This window comes from Pongo abelii, chromosome X (assembly GCF_028885655.2).
Source record: "Pongo abelii isolate AG06213 chromosome X, NHGRI_mPonAbe1-v2.0_pri, whole genome shotgun sequence".
Classification (NCBI taxonomy): domain Eukaryota; kingdom Metazoa; phylum Chordata; class Mammalia; order Primates; family Hominidae; genus Pongo; species Pongo abelii.
In genome coordinates, this window is record NC_072008.2 from 79421713 (window position 1) to 79439331 (window position 17619).

At 39.4% G+C, this 17619-nt stretch overlaps 1 protein-coding gene and 1 pseudogene across 1 annotated transcript in view; one reads left to right on the forward strand and one right to left on the reverse strand.

Annotated features, from left to right (window-relative positions):
• The window catches only part of SLC16A2 (solute carrier family 16 member 2), a 110353-nt gene that overhangs the window by 48654 nt on the left and 44080 nt on the right, over positions 1-17619 (forward strand). The window lies entirely within an intron of this gene.
• LOC112130973 (heterogeneous nuclear ribonucleoprotein A1-like) lies at positions 2871-3809 on the reverse strand (annotated as a pseudogene).

Genomic DNA, 17619 nt, shown 5'->3' on the forward strand with positions numbered 1-17619 from the left:
TAGCCAATTTCTTTTGAGTGCTGAACAATACTCCACTGTCTAGATGTACCAGAGCTTATCCATTCACCTACCGAAGGAAATCTTGGTTGCTTCCAAGTTTTGGCAATTATGAATAAAACTGCTATAAACAATAATGTGCAGGGTTTTTTTTTTTTGTGGACATAGGTTTTTGACCCACTTGGGTAAATACCAAGGAGCACAATTGCTGGATTGTACCATAAGAGCATATTTAGTTTTGTAAGAAACTGCCAGACTGTCCTCCAAAGTGGGTGTACCATTTTGTATTCCCACCAGCACTAAATGAGAGTTCCTGTTGCTTCACATCATCACCAGCATTGGGTGTTGTCAGTGTTTTGGATTTTGGTTATTCTAATAGGTGTGTAGTGGTATCTCATTGTTTCCATCTGCAATTCCCTCATGACATATGATATTGAGCATCTTTTCACATGCATATTCACCATCCATACATATTTTCTGGTGAGGTGTTCATTTAGATTTGCCTTTAAAAATATCAAGTTATGCCAGGCACGGTGGCTCACGCCTGTAATCCCAGCACTTTGGGAGGCCAAGGTGGGCAGATCAGGAGATCGAGATCATCCTGGCTAACACAGTGAAACCCCGTCTCTACTAAAAATACAAAAAATTAGCTGGGTGTGGTGGCAGCTGCCTGTAGTCCCAGCTACTAGGGAGGCTGAGGTAGGAGAATGGTGTGAACCCAGGAGGCGGAGCTTGCAGTGAGCCAAGATGGAGCCACTGCACTCCAGCCTTGGCTACAGAGTGAGACTCCGTCTCAAAAAAAAAATCAAGTTATTTATTTTCTTTTTGTTGAATTTTAAGAGTTCTTTGTATATATTATTAACAATTCTTTATCAGATATGTCATTTGCAAGTATTTTCTCCCAATCTTCTCATTCACTTGATAGTGTCTTTCACAGAGCAGAGATTCTTAATTTTAATTAAGTCCAGTTTACAAATTATATCTTTTATGGATTGTGCCTTTGTTGTTATATATAAAAAATTACCACCCAAGGTCATTGAAATTTGGTTTTATATTATCTTCTAGGAATTTTAGAGTTTTGCATTTTACATTTAGGTCTATGATTAGTTTTGTGTGAATTTTTGTGAAGGGTGTAAGCTCTGTGTTGTTACTGTTCTTTTAGGATTAGGAATGAAAGACAGTTATTATAATCTTGTGACCTCATTTCTCTGATGGCTCTAAGAACAGTGGTTTATTTTTCAGTTTGTTTAGCTTTTTATTTGTTATTAGGACAGAGTGATAACTTCCAAGCTCTTTACATGCCAGACTGGAAAACCTCTGCCCATTTGTAAATGTTATTTGTCTTTTTATTGTTGAATTATTAGAGTTTTAAATATATATGCTGGATATTCAACCCTTATCAGATAAATGATTTGAAAATATTTTCTCTCATTCTGTGTGTTGTCTTTTCACTATCTTACTGGTGTCCCTTGAAGCACAAGTTTTTCATGGTTTTATTGTGGTGAAATATACAGAACATAAAATTTATAATTTTAACCATTTTAAGTGTACATTTCAGTGGCACTAAGTACATTTACGTTCTTGTGCAACTATCACCACCATCCATCTCCAGTACTTTTTCATCTTCCCAAACTGAAACTCTGTATCTATTAAACAATTACTCTCCATTTTCTCTTCTCAGTCCTTGGCAACCACCATTCTACTTTCTGTCCCTATGGATTTGATGACTCTATGTACATCATGTAAATGGAATCATACAGTATTTACTTGTCTTTTTGTGACTGGTTTATTTCACTTAGCATAATGTCTTCCAGGTTCACCTATGTTGTAGCATGTGTCAGAATTTCCTTCCTTTTTAAGGGTGAATAATATTTCATTGTATATACACACATACATACATACATGCATATACATACACATTTTGTTTATCCAATCATCCATCAATGGACATTTGGGTTGTTCCCACCTTTTGGCTATTGTGAATGATGCTGCTCTGAACTTTAGTGGACAAATATCTGTTTGAGTCTCTGATTTCAATTATTTTGGGTATATACCCAGAAATATGTTTTTAATTTTTATGAACTCCAATTTATCTAGTGTTTTTTTGTTGCTTGTGCTTTTAAAATTGTTTCTAAAAACTATTGCCTATTCTATTTACTTCTATGCTTTCTTCTAAGACTTCTATATTTTTAATTCTTATATGTAGGTATGTACTTCATTTTGATCTAATTTCTATATATGGTGTCATGTAGGAATTCAATTTCATTCTTTTGCATGTGAATATCTAGTTGACCCATCACCATTTGCTGAAAAGACTATTTTATCTATATTGAATTATCTTGGCAACCTTGCTAATAATCAATTCACAGAAAATATAAAGGGGTTTTTAAATGGACTCTCAATTTTGTTTCATTAATCTATATTAATGAAACAATATGCAAGTACCACACGGTTTTTATTACTGTACCTTTGTAGTAGATGTGAAATTAGGAAGTGTGAATCTTCCAACTTTGTTGTTCATTTTTCTTCTTCTTTTTTTTTTAAAAGACATTTATTCAGCATCATAATCAGACTATTACATTTAGCAATCAACAGCATGGGTGCAAAAAAAAAAAAACCTACATTAAAACTCTTCATTGGAATGCTTTACACTTTCCACAGAAAAGAAACTAAAATAATTGTTATACAATTAGTCATAAATACAGTCCTCGAGTTTTTTTCCCATACATATGAGTATTTGTCTAAAACATGTCTGCTTTGTAGCGGCTAGGCCCTGCCACCACTGTGCTTTACTAAATTCACAAATCTGTTGTAACCTGTAGCTTCCCTGCAACTTCTCTGGCTCTCCGTTCCTGCTAAGGTTTGTTTCCTAATTAAAATCTTCTGCCACTGCCACAGCTACTGCTACTACTGGAACCACCATAGCCACCTTGGTTTTGTGGTTTGGCAAATAATTGGCCTCCACCACCATAGGGACCAGAGCTTCTGCCTCCAAAGTTTCATGGGTCCAAAATTTGAAGACTGATTGTTGTAATTGCCAAAATCATTGTAGCTTCCACCACCTCCAAAATTGCTTCCATCATTACCAAATCCATTATAGCCATCCCCACCACCACCATAACCACCACCACCATGGCTGCCACCAAAGCCACCATGACCACTGAAGTTTCCTCCACGACCACCACCTCCATGACCATGACCAAAGTTTCCAGAACCACTTCCACCTCTGGCTGGATGAGGCACTAGCCAACTCTTGCTTTGACAGGGCTTTCCTAACTTCACAGTTGTGGTCATTCACACTATGGTATTTCTGAATGACAGTCTTATCCACAGAGTCATGGTTGTCAAAGGTTACAAAGGCAAAACCCCTTTTCTTACCACGGCCTCAGTCGGTCATGATTTCAATCACTTCAATTTTTCCATACTATTCAAAATAATCGCTTAGTTGACGTTCTTCAGTGTCTTCTTTAATGCCACCAACAAGTATCTTTTTCAAAGTTAAGTGGGCACCTGGTCTTTGAGAATCTTCTCTTGAGACAGCTCTCTTTGGTTCCACAACTCTTCCATCCACCTTGTGTGGCCTTGCATTCATGGCTGCATCCATCTCCCCCATGGTGTCATATGTGACAAACCCAAAGCCCCTGGAGGGCTTGGTGTTTGGATCACTCATTACCACACAGTCTGTGAACATTCCCCATTGCTCAAAATGGCTCAACCATTTTGAGCCATTTTCAGGTTTTTTCAAAGCTCAACCCTCCAATGAAGAGCTTCCTCAGCTGTTCGGGCCCTTTAGGAGATACTGACTTAGACATGATGGCGGAGAGAAGACAGACTTTAATGATGCTTCCTCAGCAGTGTCCATGGGCAGAAAGCTGTTGTTCATTTTTGAAGATTGTTTTTGCTATTCTAGTTCTCTTGCATTTTCATACAAATATTAGGATCAGTTTGTCAATTTCTGCAAAGACAATGCAGCCAGGGTTTTTACAGGGATATTGTTGAATCTGTAGGTAAATTTACAGAGATTGCCATCTTAATAATATTAAGTCTTCTGATCCATGAAAATGGAATGTTTCCACTTATGTAGATATTTTTTAACTTCCTCCAACAATATTTTGTAGCCTTCAGAGTAAAAGTTTTATACTCCTTTTGTTAAATTTATTCCTAAGTAGTGTACACTTTTTGATGCTTTTGTAAATGGAATTGTTTTAATTTTATTTGAAGATAGTTTATTGCTGCTATATAGAAATATAATTCATCTTTGTATATTGATTTTCTATCTTGTAACATTGCTAAACTAAGTTATTAGTTCTAGTAGGTTTTTTTGCAGATTCCTTAGTATTTTCTTTTTTTTTTTTAATTATACTTTAAGTTTTAGGGTACGTGTGCACAACGTGCAGGTTTGTTACATATATATATGTGTGCCATGTTGGTGTGTTGCACCCATTAACTCGTCATTTAACATTAGGTATATCTCCTAATGTTATCCCTCCCCCCTCCTCCCACCCCACAACAGGCCCTGGTGTGTGATGTTCCCCGTCCTGTGTCCATGTGTTCTCATTGTTCAGTTCCCACCTATGAGTGAGAACGTGCAGTGTTTGGTTTTTTGTCCTTGCGATAGTTTGCTGAGAATGATGGTTTCCAGCTTCATCCGTGTCTCTACAAATGACATGAACTCAGCATTTTTTATGGCTGCATAGTATTCCATGGTGTATATGTACCACATTTTCTTAATCCAGTCTACTATTGTTGGACATTTGGGTTGGTTCCAAGTCTTTGCTATTGTGAATAGTGCCGCAATAATCATACGTGTGCATGTGTCTTTATAGCAGCATGATTTATAATCCTTTGGGTATATACCCAGTAATGGGATGGCTGGGTCAAATGGTATTTCTATTTCTAGATCCCTGAGGAATCGCCACACTGACTTCCACAATGGTTGAACTAGTTTACAGTCCCACCAACAGTGTAAAAGTGTTCCTATTTCTCCACATCCTCTCCAGCACCTGTTGTTTCCTGACTTTTTTATGATCGCCATTCTAACTGGTGTGAGATGGTATCCCATTGTGGTTTTGATTTGCATTTCTCTGATGGCCAGTGATGATGAGCATTTTTTCATGTGTCTTTTGGCTGCATAAATGTCTTCTTTTGAGAAGTGTCTGTTCATATCCTTCACCCACTTTTTGATGGGGTTGTTTGTTTTTTCTTGTAAATTTGTTTGAGTTCATTGTAGATTCTGGATATTAGCCGTTTGTCAGATGAGTAGATTGCAAAAATTTTCTCCCATTCTGTAGGTTGCCTGTTCACTCTGATGGTAGTTTCTTTTGCTGTACAGAAGCTCTTTAGTTTAATTAGATCCCATTTGTCAATTTTGGCTTTTGTTGCCATTGCTTTTGGTGTTTTAGACATGAAGTCCTTGCCCATGCCTATGTCCTGAATGGTAATGCCTAGGTTTTCTTCTAGGGTTTTTATGGTTTTAGGTCTAACATTTAAATTTTTAATCCATCTTGAATTAATTTTTGTATAAGGTGTAAGGAAGGGATCCAGTTTCAGCTTTTGGCATATGGCTAGCCAGTTTTCCCAGCACCATTTATTAAACAGGGAATCCTTTCCCCGTTTCTTGTTTTTGTCAGGTTTGTCAAAGATCAGATAGTTGTAGATATGCGGTGTTATTTCTGAGGGCTCTGTTCTGTTTCATTGATCTATATCTCTGTTTTGGTACCAGTACCATGCTGTTTTGGTTACTGTAGGCTTGTAGTATAGTTTGAAGTCAGGTAGCGTGATGCCTCCAGCTTTGCTCTTTTGGCTTAGGATTGACTTGGCAATGTGGGCTCTTTTTTGGTTCCATGTGAACTTTAAAGTAGTTTTTTCCAATTCTGTGAAGAAAGTCATTGGTAGCTTGATGGGGATGGCATTGAATCTATAAATTACCTTGGGCAGTATGGCCATTTTCACAATATTGATTCTTCCTACCCATGAGCATGGAATGTTCTTCCATTTGTTTGTATCCTCTTTTATTTCCTTGAGCAGTGGTTTGTAGTTCTCCTTGAAGAGGTCCTTCACATCCCTTGTAAGTTGGATTCCTAGGTATTTTATTCTCTTTGAAGCAATTGTGAATGGGAGTTCACTCATGATTTGGCTCTCTGTTTGTCTGTTATTGGTGTATAAGAATGCTTGTGATTTTTGCACATTGATTTTGTATCCTGAGACTTTTCTGAAGTTGCTTATCAGCTTAAGGAGATTTTGGGCTGAGACGATGGGGTTTTCTAGATATACAATCATGTCATCTGCAAATAGGGACAATTTGACTTCCTCTTTTCCTAATTGAATACCCTTGATTTATTTCTCCTGCCTAATTGCCCTGGCCAGAACTTCCAACACTATGTTGAATAGCAGTGGTGAGAGAGGGCATCCCTGCCTTGTGCCAGTTTTCAAAGGGAATGCTTCCAGTTTTTGCCCATTCAGTATGATATTGGCTGTGTGTTTGTCATAAATAGCTCTTATTATTTTGAGATACGTCCCATCAATACCTAATTTATTGAGAGTTTTTAGCATGAAGGGTTGTTGAATTTTGTCAAAGGCCTTTTCTGCATCTATTGAGATAATCATGTGGTTTTTGTTGTTGGTTCTGTTTATATGCTGGATTACGTTTATTGATTTTCATATGTTGAACCAGCCTTGCATCCCAGGGATGAAGCCCACTTGATCATGGTGGATAAGCTTTTTGATGTGCTGCTGGATTCGGTTTGCCAGTATTTTATTGAGGATTTTTGCATCGATGTTCATCAGGGCTATTGGTCTAAAATTCTCTTTTTTTGTTGTGTCTCTGCCAGGCTTTGGTATCAGGATGATGCTGGCCTCATAAAATGAGTTAGGGAGGATTCCCTCTTTTTCTATTGATTGGAATAGTTTCATAAGGAATGGTACCAGTTCCTCCTTGTACATCTGGTAGAATTCAGCTGTGAATCCATCTGGTCTTGGACTTTTTTTGGTTGGTAAGCTATTAATTATTGCCACAATTTCAGAGCCTGTTATTGGTCTATTCAGAGATTCCAATTCTTCCTGGTTTAGTCTTGGGAGGGTGTATGTGTTGAGGAATTTATCCATTTCTTCTAGATGTTCTAGTTTATTTGTGTAGAGGTGTTTGTAGTATTCTCTGATGGTAGTTTGTATTTCTGTGGCATCGGTGGTGATATCCCCTTTGCCTTTTTTTATTGCGTCTATTTGATTCTTCTCTCTTTTCTTCTTTATTAGTCTTGCTAGCGGTCTATCAATTTTGTTGATCTTTTCAAAAAAACAGCTCCTGGATTCATTGATTTTTTGAAGGGTTTTTTGTGTCTCTATTTCCTTCAGTTCTGCTCTGATCTTAGTTATTTCTTGCTTTTGCTAGCTTTTGAATGTGTTTGCTCTTGCTTCTCTAGTTCTTTTAATTGTGATGTTAGGGTGTCAATTTTAGATCTTTCCTGCTTTCTGTTGTGGGCATTTAGTGCTATAAATTTCCCTCTACACACTGCTTTAAATGTGTCCCAGAGATTCTGGTATGTTGTGTCTTTGTTCTCATTGGTTTCCAAGAACATCTTTATTTCTGCCTTCATTTCATTATGTACCCAGTAGTCATTCAGGAGCAGGTTGTTCAGTTTCCATGTAGTTGAGTGGTTTTGAGTGAGTTTCTCAATTCTGAGTTCTAGTTTGACTGCACTGTGGTCTGAGAGACAGTTTGTTATAGTTATAATTTCTGTTCTTTTACATTTGCTGAGGAGTGCTTTACTTCCAAGTATGTGGTCAATTTTGGAATAGGTGTGGTGTGGTGCTGAAAAGAACGTATGTTGTGTTGATTTGTGGTGGAGAGTTCAGTAGATGTCTATTAGGTCCGCTTGGTGCAGAGCTGAGTTCAATTCCTGGATATCCTTGTTAACTTTCTGTCTCGTTGATCTGTCTAAGGTTGACAGTGGGGTGTTAAAGTCTCCCATTACTATTGTGTGGGAGTCTAAGTCTCTTTGTAGGTCTCTAAGGACTTGCTTTATGCATCTGGGTGCTCCTGTATTGGGTGCATATATATTTAGGATAGTTAGCTCTTCTTGTTGAATTGATCCCTTTACCATTATGTAATGGCCTTCTTTGTCTCTTTTGATCTTTGTTGGTTTTATTAGAGACTAGGATTGCAACCCTTGCCTTTTTTTGTTTTCCATTTGCTTGGTAGATCTTCCTCCATCCCCTTATTTTGAGGCCATATTTGTCTCTGCACGTGAGATGGGTTTCCTGAATACAGCACACTGATGGGTCTTGACTCTTTATCCAATTTGCCAGTCTGTGTCTTTTAATTGGAGCATTTAGCCCATTTACATTTAAGGTTAATATTGTTATGTGTGAATTTGATCCTGTCATTATGATGTTAGCTGGTTATTTTGCTCTTTAGTTGATGCAGTTTCTTCCTAGCCTCGATGGTCTTTACAATTTGGCATGTTTTTGCAGTGGCTGGTACCAGTTGTTCCTTTCCATGTTTAGTGCTTCCTTCAGGAGCTCTTTTAGGGCAGGCCTGGTGGTGACAAAATCTCTCAGCATTTGCTTGCCTGTAAAGTATTTTATTCCTCCTTCACTTATGAAGCTTAGTTTGGCTGGATATGAAATTCTGGGCTGAAAATTCTTTTCTTTAAGAATGTTGAATATTGGCCCCCACTCCCTTCTGGCTTGTAGAGTTTCTGCCGAGAGATCCACTGTTAGTCTGATGGGCTTCCTTTTGAGGGTAACCCGACCTTTCTCTCTGGCTGCCCTTAACATTTTTTCCTTCATTTCAACTTTGGTGAATCTGACAATTATGTGTCTTGGAGTTGCTCTTCTCAAGGAGTATCTTTGTGGCGTTCTCTGTATTTCCTGAATCTGAATGTTGGCCTTCCTTGCTAGATTGGGGAAGTTCTCCTGGATAATATCCTGCAGAGTGTTTTCCAACTTGGTTCCATTCTCCCCGTCACTTTCAGGTACACTAATCAGATGTAGATTTGGTCTTTTCACATAGTCCCATATTTGTTGGAGGCTTTGTTCATTTCTTTTTATTCTTTTTTCTCTAAACTTTTCTTCTCACTTCATTTCATTCATTTGATCTTCCATCACTGATACCCTTTCTTCCAGTTGATCGAATCGGCTACTGAGTCTTGTGCATTCGTCATGTAGTTCTCGTGCCATGGTTTTAAGCTCCATCAGGTCCTTTAGGGACTTCTCTGCGTTGGTTATTCTAATTAGCCATTCGTCTAATCTTTTTTCAAGGTTTTTAACTTCTTTGCCATGGGTTCAAACTTCCTCCTTTAGCTCGGAGTAGTTTGGACCTCTGAAGCCTTCTTCTCTCAACTTGTCAAAGTCATTCTCCCTCCAGCTTTGTTCCATTGCTGGTGAGGAGCTGCATTCCTTCGGAGGAGGAGAGGCGCTCTGATTTTTAGAATTTTCAGTTTTTCTGCTCTGTTTTTTCCCCATCTTTGTGGTTTTATCTACCTTTGGTCTTTGATGATGGTGATGTACAGATGGGGTTTTGGTGTGGATGTTCTTTCTGTTTGTTAGTTTTCCTTCTAACAGTCAGGACCCTCAGCTGCAGGTGTGTTGGGGTTTGCCAGAGGTCCACTCCAGACCCTGTTTGCCTGGGTATCAGCAGCAGAGGCTGCAGAACAGTGGATATCGGTGAACAGCAAATGTTGCTGCCTGGTCGTTCCTCTGGAAGTTTTGTCTCAGAGGAGTACCCGGCCGTGTGAAGTGTCAGTCTGCCCCTACTGGGGGGTGCCTCCCAGTTAGGCTACTCGGAGGTCAGGGACCCACTTGAAGAGGCAGTCTGTCCGTTCTCAGATCTCAAGCTGCGTGCTGGGAGAACCACTACTCTCTTCAAAGCTGTCAGACAAGGACATTTAAGTCTGCAGAGATTTCTGCTGCCTTTTGTTTGGCTATGCCCTGCCCCCAGAGGTGGAGTCTACAGAGGCAGGCAGGCCTCCTTGAGCTGTGGTGGGCTCCACCCAGTTCGAGCTTCCTGGCCGCTTTGTTTACCTACTCAAGCCTCAGCAATGGTGGGCGCCCCTCCCACAGCCTTGCTGCTGCCTTGCAGTTCAATCTTAGACTGCTGTGCTAGCAATGAAGGAGGCTCCATGGGCCTAGGACCCTCCCAGCCAGGCGCGGGATATAATCTCCTGGTGTGCTGTTTGCTAAGACCATCGGAAAAGCACAGTATTAGGGTGGGAGTGACCTGATTTTCCAGGTGCTGTCCATCACCCCTTTCCTTGGCTGGGAAAGGGAATTCCCCAATCCCTTGCACTTCCTGGGTGAGGCGATGCCTCGCCCTGCTTTGGCTCAGGCTCGGTGCACTGCACCCACTGTCCTGCACCCACTGTCTGACAATCCCCAGTGAGATGCACCCGGTACCTCAGTTGGAAATGCAGAAATCATTCGTCTTCTGCGTCACTCACCCTGGGAGCTGTAGACTGGAGTTGTTCCTATTCAGCCATCTTGGCTCCACCCTCAAGAAAAAGTCAGTATTTTCTGTATAAAAGATCATGTCATCTACAAATAGAGGTAGTTTTATTTTTTCCTTTTCCAATTTAGATGCCTTTTATTTCTTTTTCTTGTCTAAATGTCCTGGCTGAAACCTCAAGTACAATGCTGAATAATAGATATGATGACAGCAAACATTCTTGTCTTGTTGTTGATCTTACAGGGGAAGCAGTCTTTCAGCAATATGTATGATATTAGCCTTGGGATTTTCATAGATGACCATTATCATGTTGAAAAAATTCCCTTTTATTCCTAGTTTGTTGAATGTTTTTATTGTGAAAGAATGTTATATTTTGTCAAATGCTTTCTCTGCATCTCTCAAAATAATCATGTGATCTTCTTTGTCTTTTATTCTATTGAGATAGTGTATTACATTGGTTGATTATCAAATGTTAACTCAACTTTACATTCCTGGGATAAACCCCATTTGGTCATGATTTATAATTTTTTCTATATGTAACTGGAGTTAATTTGCTAGATTTTGTCAATGATTTTATTTTTGCATCAATTTTCTTAAAAGATATTGGTCTGTAGTATTCTCTTCTTGTGATATCTTTGGCTGACTTCACAGAATGAGTTGGGAAATATTCCCTCCTGTTCTAGAAGAGTTTGTGAAGAATTGGTATTAATTATTTTCTAAATATTAGGTAAAATTCACCAGTGAAGACATTTGAGTTGGGGGTTTATTTAGGGGGAGCAGAGCATTTTAATTACTAATTCTGTCTTTTTACTTGTTACAATTAAATTCAGATTTTCAGTTTCTTGCATAGATTTTGGTAGTTTCTGTCTTTATAGAAATTTTTCCATTTCATTTAAGTAATTTAATTTAATAGCATACAACTGTTCATAGTATTTCTTTATGTTCCTTTTATTTCTGTAAGATTAATACTGATGTCTCCTCTTTATTCTTAATTTTACTGATTTGCATCTTCTCTTTATTTTTCTCATTAAGTCTAATTAAAGGTTTGCCAGTTCTGTGGATCTTTTCACAAAACCAATTTATGATTTCATTTGATTTTCTCCGTTGTTTTTTACTCTATTTTATTTGTTCCTGTTAAGTTTTTATTATTGCCTTCCTTCTGCTTGCTTTGGGTTTAGTCTGCTCTTCTTTTTCTAGTTTCTTTAGTTGGAATATTAGGTTATTGATTTGAGATGTTTTTAAATGTTTTTATTGAGATAAAATTCATAGACCATAAAATTCACCCTTTAAAAGTGTACAATTCAGTGTTTTAAATGTATTTTCAATGTCTTGCAACCATTACCATGATCTAATTCCACAACATTTCAAAACTGCCAAAATAAACCCTGTAACCAATAGCAGTTTCTCCCTTAGTGCCCCAGGCCCTAGGTCCTAATGACCAATAATCTACTCTCTGTATCTCTGAATTTTCCTATTCTGGATATTTCATATAAAAGACTTTTGGTTGACAGTTTTTTCCTTTCATCATTTTGAATATGTCATTCCTCTATGCCTTTTAGCTTCTATTCTTTCTGGTAGAAATCAGCCATAAATCTTATTGGAATTCCTCTTATATGTGATAACTAATTTTCTCTCGCTACTTTTAAAGTGTCCCTTGGTCTTTGGCTTCTGACATTTTGATGTGGTGTAGTCTGAAGTGTCTCTCCTTGTGTTTATCCTATTTGTTATTTGTAGAGCTTCTTAGAGGTGTAGATTAATATCTTTCTTCAAATTTTGAAAGTTTTTCTTATTTTTGAATATTTTCTTCTGTTTATTTCTTGCTCTCTTCTCTTTTGGAATCCCATTGCATGTATATTTGTGTGCTTAATAATGCCCCACATTTCTCTGAGTCTCTGTTCATTATTCATCATTCTGTGTCCTCAATCTTCTTCAATTTGCACAATATGTATTGATCTATCTTCAAGTTTGCTAACTTTATTTCCTGCCACCTGAAGTCTACTGTTGATCTCTTCTATGAAATTTTTTGTTTCAGTTATTGTATTTTCAACACTAGACATTCTTAATTTAGATCTCTTTATTGATTTTCTATTTGATGAAAACAATTTCTCACAAATTCTTTTAGTTGTTTTCTTTTTCTCAGACAGGGTCTCTCTAGGTTACCCAGGGTGGAGTGCAGTGGTATAGTCTTGGCTCGCTGCAGCCTTGACTTCCTGGGCTCAACTGATTCTCCCATCTCAGCCTCCCAAGTAGCTGGGACCACAGCCATCTGCCACCACAAACAGCTATTTTTAGCTAATTTTGTTTATTTTTTGTAGAGATGGGCACTGTGTTGCCCAGGCTGGTCTTAAACTCCTGGACTCAAGTGATCCTCCTGCTTTGGCCTCTGAAAAGTGCTGAGATTACAGACATAAGCCACCCTGACAGACTTTTTTAGTTCTTTAAGCATAGCTTCCTTTAGGTCTTTGAACATATTTATAGTAGCTGCTTTGTCCTCTAAGTTCAACATCTGGCTTAGTTCAATGAAGTCTATTTCCCTGCAGCATACAGCCTCTGTGTCACTCCTCAGAGGTCACAGTCTTGGGCACAAGACTATCTACTTCGGTAGATACACAGTATCTACTACCAGTGATACTGTGATTTTAACTGGGCTTTCTGTCTCCTTACCTAAGATCCTCTTTGAGCTTCTGGATGATCTATCTCTAATAATATCACAATCAGCTATTAGCCTCCACTTCTTAATTCCATTAGTGTTTTTAAACAATGCCCTGGGAAATAAATTTTTCCACATTAAAATGGGGTCTTTTCAAGTCTTCAAGGCTTGCCCAGGCCCTAAAAGTGTTCTTCTTAGTTTTTTCTCTGGTTCTCTCTGTTAAACTTCTAGCTGGTGAACCATTCTGCAGCTGCTACTAGAATCATAGAGCTTCTGGTGCCCTCTTGATTGCTCACCACCAAGATTGTCGTTGTTCCTGACAATACTATAGATAAAAACTTCTTCACTCTCTTTTCCAAATAAAGATAGACTCCTTGGGGAGAGCTAAGGAGCTCTCCATTCTTAAAACTCATCTCACCTCATGGACAGAATCTCTGCTCTACTACACTAGACATTAGAGGTAGGGAGAGAAGCTTCTTTCTTCCAGAATGACACCCCTGTTCTATGAGCAGGGTGCTGGGCAGGAATGGTAGCTATGGATTTTCTCAACTTGTTTTTTCTAGCATTGAACATGCACCCTATGAGTGAGCTGGGGCAGAGTGATCAGAGACACAGTATTATTGGCCCACCATGCTTGAGGTAGAGATTCCATTTTACCAATGGGAGCTGACTGGGGGAAGGGCTTCCCAGTCCTCTTGGCCTCACCTAAGTGGAATAAAACTTCTGCAACATGGAGCTTGGGATTAGAGGATGAGAGATTCCAGCAGACTACCCTCCTAGAGTCAAACTGTTGCCCTGTACTAGGAGCTGGAGGAAGAGAGAGCTCCATGTTATTGACTACACCCAACTAGAATAGAATTTCCATCATGCTAAACTGGGGGGTAGGGATGTGTTGATGAAAAGAGTCAAACTCTGTAAAATATTTGAAGATATTTATTCTGAGCCAAATATGAGTGACCACGGCCCATGACACAGCCCTCAGAATGTCTTGAGAACATGTGCCCAAGATGGTGAAAGTGCAGTTTAGTTTTATTCATTTTAGAGGGGCATGAGATATCAATCAAATACATTTAGGATATACATTGGTTTGGTTCAGAAAGGCGAAACAACTTGAAGTTGGGGCTTCCAGGCTATAGGTAAATTTTTTAATTTCCTTGTTGACAATTGGTTGAGTTTGTTTAAGAACCTGGGATCAATAGAAAGGAAATGTTTGGGTTAAGATAAACGATTGTGGAGACCAAAGTTTTATTGTGCAGAGGAAGCTTTTAGCTAGCAGGCTTCAGAGAGAATAGGTTGTAAAATGTTTCTTATCGGACTTAAAGTCTGTGTTGATGTTAATACCAGAGAGGTATAAGGAGGCATGTTCGACTCCCATTTCCCATGATGGCCTGAAACAGTCTCTCAGGTTAAATTTTAAGAGTCCTGGCTGAGGAGGAAGTCCATTCAGATGGTTGGGGAGCCTTATAATTTTATTTTTGGTTTACATTTTCCCCCTTTTGGCCAAGATCTGGCAGAGGAAACATTAAAAGCCAGCAAATCTTTATTTTATCCCATAGCGTTGTCAGGGTGGCAAGGCTGCCTGCACCAGGTCCATTCTGTCCCTTGGTGGGGCTCTTTATGGCCCAGGGCCTTAAGAGTCAAAAGACTTATAGGCGATTAATTGCTCTAGGCCAGATAGGAATGGATGCGGACAGGCATTTATTACCTCTTAAAATTCTTATTTTGGCCAGGTGCAGTGGTTCACGCCTATAATCCCAGCACTTTGGGAGGCCAAGGCGAGCAGATCACCTGAGGTTGGGAGTTCGAGACCAGCCTGACCAACATGGAGAAACCTCATCTCTACTAAAAATACAAAATTATCCGGGCGTGGTGGCTCATGCCTGTAATCCCAGCTACTTGGGGGGCTTAGGCAGGAGAATTGCTTGAACCTGGGAGGTGGAGGTTGCAGTGAGCTGAGATTGCACCATTGCCCTCCAGCCTGGGCAACAAGAGCAAAACTCTGTCTCAAAAAAAAAAAAAAAAAAAATTAAGGAAAAAGCCAACAAACAAAAAAAGGCAAAGTTACAAAACTGACTTATTTTTAACTTCTATGTGTTGAGCTACAGTAAGCTTGGTTTTAGTTACAGACTTTTAGCCATTCGCAAAAGAAAACATAAGCATTGTTCTAGAAAAACTTAAATATATATAGATATCTTTATATATATATATCTTTGCAACTTATAACTGGGAGTGTTATACTCAGAAGGCCTTGTCACAAGGTATCTTTATCCTAATGTTACCGGGGGGATCTTTGTTCTTAGAGCTCCCAAGATGGTGGCGGGCTGCTCCCAAGATGGGGCGGCCACTCCCAAGATGGCGGCAAGCCTTTTGTTCTCTGACCTGGGGTTCTTGGCCTCATGGATTCCAAGGAATGGAACCTTGGGCCATGCGGTGAGTGTTATAGCTCTATTAGAAGCCGTGGGTCACGTAAGAGAACCGTGGAACCCAGCGACTAGTGTTCAGCTCGATTAGGATGAACCCAGGCACTTAGCCATGCAGGAACAATGGCGAGCCTCTAGCCTGATTGGGAGCAGCAATGGGTGCCTGGCTGGATCAGGAGCACAGTGGACACCCTGCCAGATCCGGAGGGGTGGAAGTCAGCAGTGGGTCTGCAATGGTGGCAAACAGCAGTGGTGGACAGTGAGTGAAAGCTCAGCTCGAGCCGTAACAAACACAGACCAGAAGAGTGTGCAGCTGCAAGATTTAATAGAGTGAAAACAGAGCTCCCATGCAATGGGAGGGGACCCAAAGGGGGATACCCACTCCCAGCTCGAATGCCTGGGGCTGATATCCCAATCATTGTCCCTCCCCCTGTGCTCTCAGATGATAGATTATTTGACTATTTCTTTACCTCCTGCTTTTAGCCTAATTGGTATTTTAGTGAGCCCTCTTTACTACCTGATTGGTCAGGTGTGAATTGAGTTCCAAGCCCCTTGTTTAAAGGTGGGTGTGGTCACCTTCCCCAGCTAGGCTTAGGAATTCTTAGTGAGCCTAGGAAATCCGGCTAGTCCTGTCTCTCACTGTCAGTAAATATTTTTCTTTAATTCTATAGGAAGCAGAAAATTATTTATGGTTGGGGTGGATGCAAAAGTGACACATAATAGTTTAGAAGGCTTGTTCTATCAGCTGTTTAGGCATCCTTGTATCCTCTTGATTTGGACAGTCTGACCTTGACCTAATTTTATCCCTCAAAACTGGCCCTTAAAATTTCATGTGCTCATCATCACTGGCCATCAGAGAAATGCAAATCAAAACCACAATGAGATACCATCTCACACCAGTTAGAATGGCGATCATTAAAATGTCAGGAAACAACAGGTGACTTTGGAGAGGATGTGGAGAAATAGGAACACTTTTACACTGTTGGCAGGACTGTAAACTAGTTCAACCCTTGTGGAAGACAGTGTGGTGATTCCTCAAGGATCTAGAACTAGAAATACCATTTGACCCAGCCACCCTATTGCTGGGTATATACCCAAAGGATTACAAATCATGCTGCACACGTATGTTTATTGCAGCACTATTCACAATAGTAAAGACTTGGAACCAACCCAAATGTCCATTAATGATAGACTGGATTAAGAAAATGTGGCACATATACACCATGGAATACTATGCCACCATAAAAAAGGATGAGTTCATGTCCTTTGTAGGGACATGGATGAAGCTGGAAACCATCATTCTGAGCAAATTATCGAAAGGATTATAAATCATGCTACTACGTTATATAAAGCTTGTTTAAACATCTTAAATTTTATAATTCTATTAACCTGTAGGTTTTTATGTTCTGGTCCCAGGAACTTTATTTATTTATTTATTTTTTACCCTTAGATCATTTTACCTTTTTTGGTGAAAAAGGATTTGGGTTCCCAGCAGAGAGTTGCATTCGTAAGACCTATTGAGAGACAACAAATTCTATAAGGCTTCTCAAACAGTTCTATGATTCTGTGGGAGGGGCACCCATGTAAAAAGGAGTCCCTTAACCCCCAAATTTACCATGACCTGGGTAATAAGCCTATTTGTTGGAGGATATCCTAGTCATTATAAAGCTAGTTCCACATGGCTCCCATATGAAACATATTAACTGCTTCATCTGGGGTGCTCTACTTGGTGTTTTTTAGGGAGAGCTGGGTAGTCCCCTTTACAGGGCAAACAGACTTACAGTGGCATTTATCTGGCCCACTACACTGATCATTCTCTCAGAAATAACCCCCTGTGCATTTGGATCACATATACTTATCAGTGATTGTTTAATAGTGAGTTGTGTGGCCTGCATTAACCCAAACAAGCTCTTAATTTCTGCAGCATTTAAAATTAAGGATTTTGTCCCTAAAGTGGTTATTTTTACAATCCACTATAGTAAAGATTTTTTTAAAGAAGTGGATGATACCAATTTACAAAATGGAACAATCCCTTTACATTATACTCTCTGGTTTTAAAAGTTACTTGGTTTTGCCCTTCCTCCACATCAACTTGTTGGTAGCCACAGGTC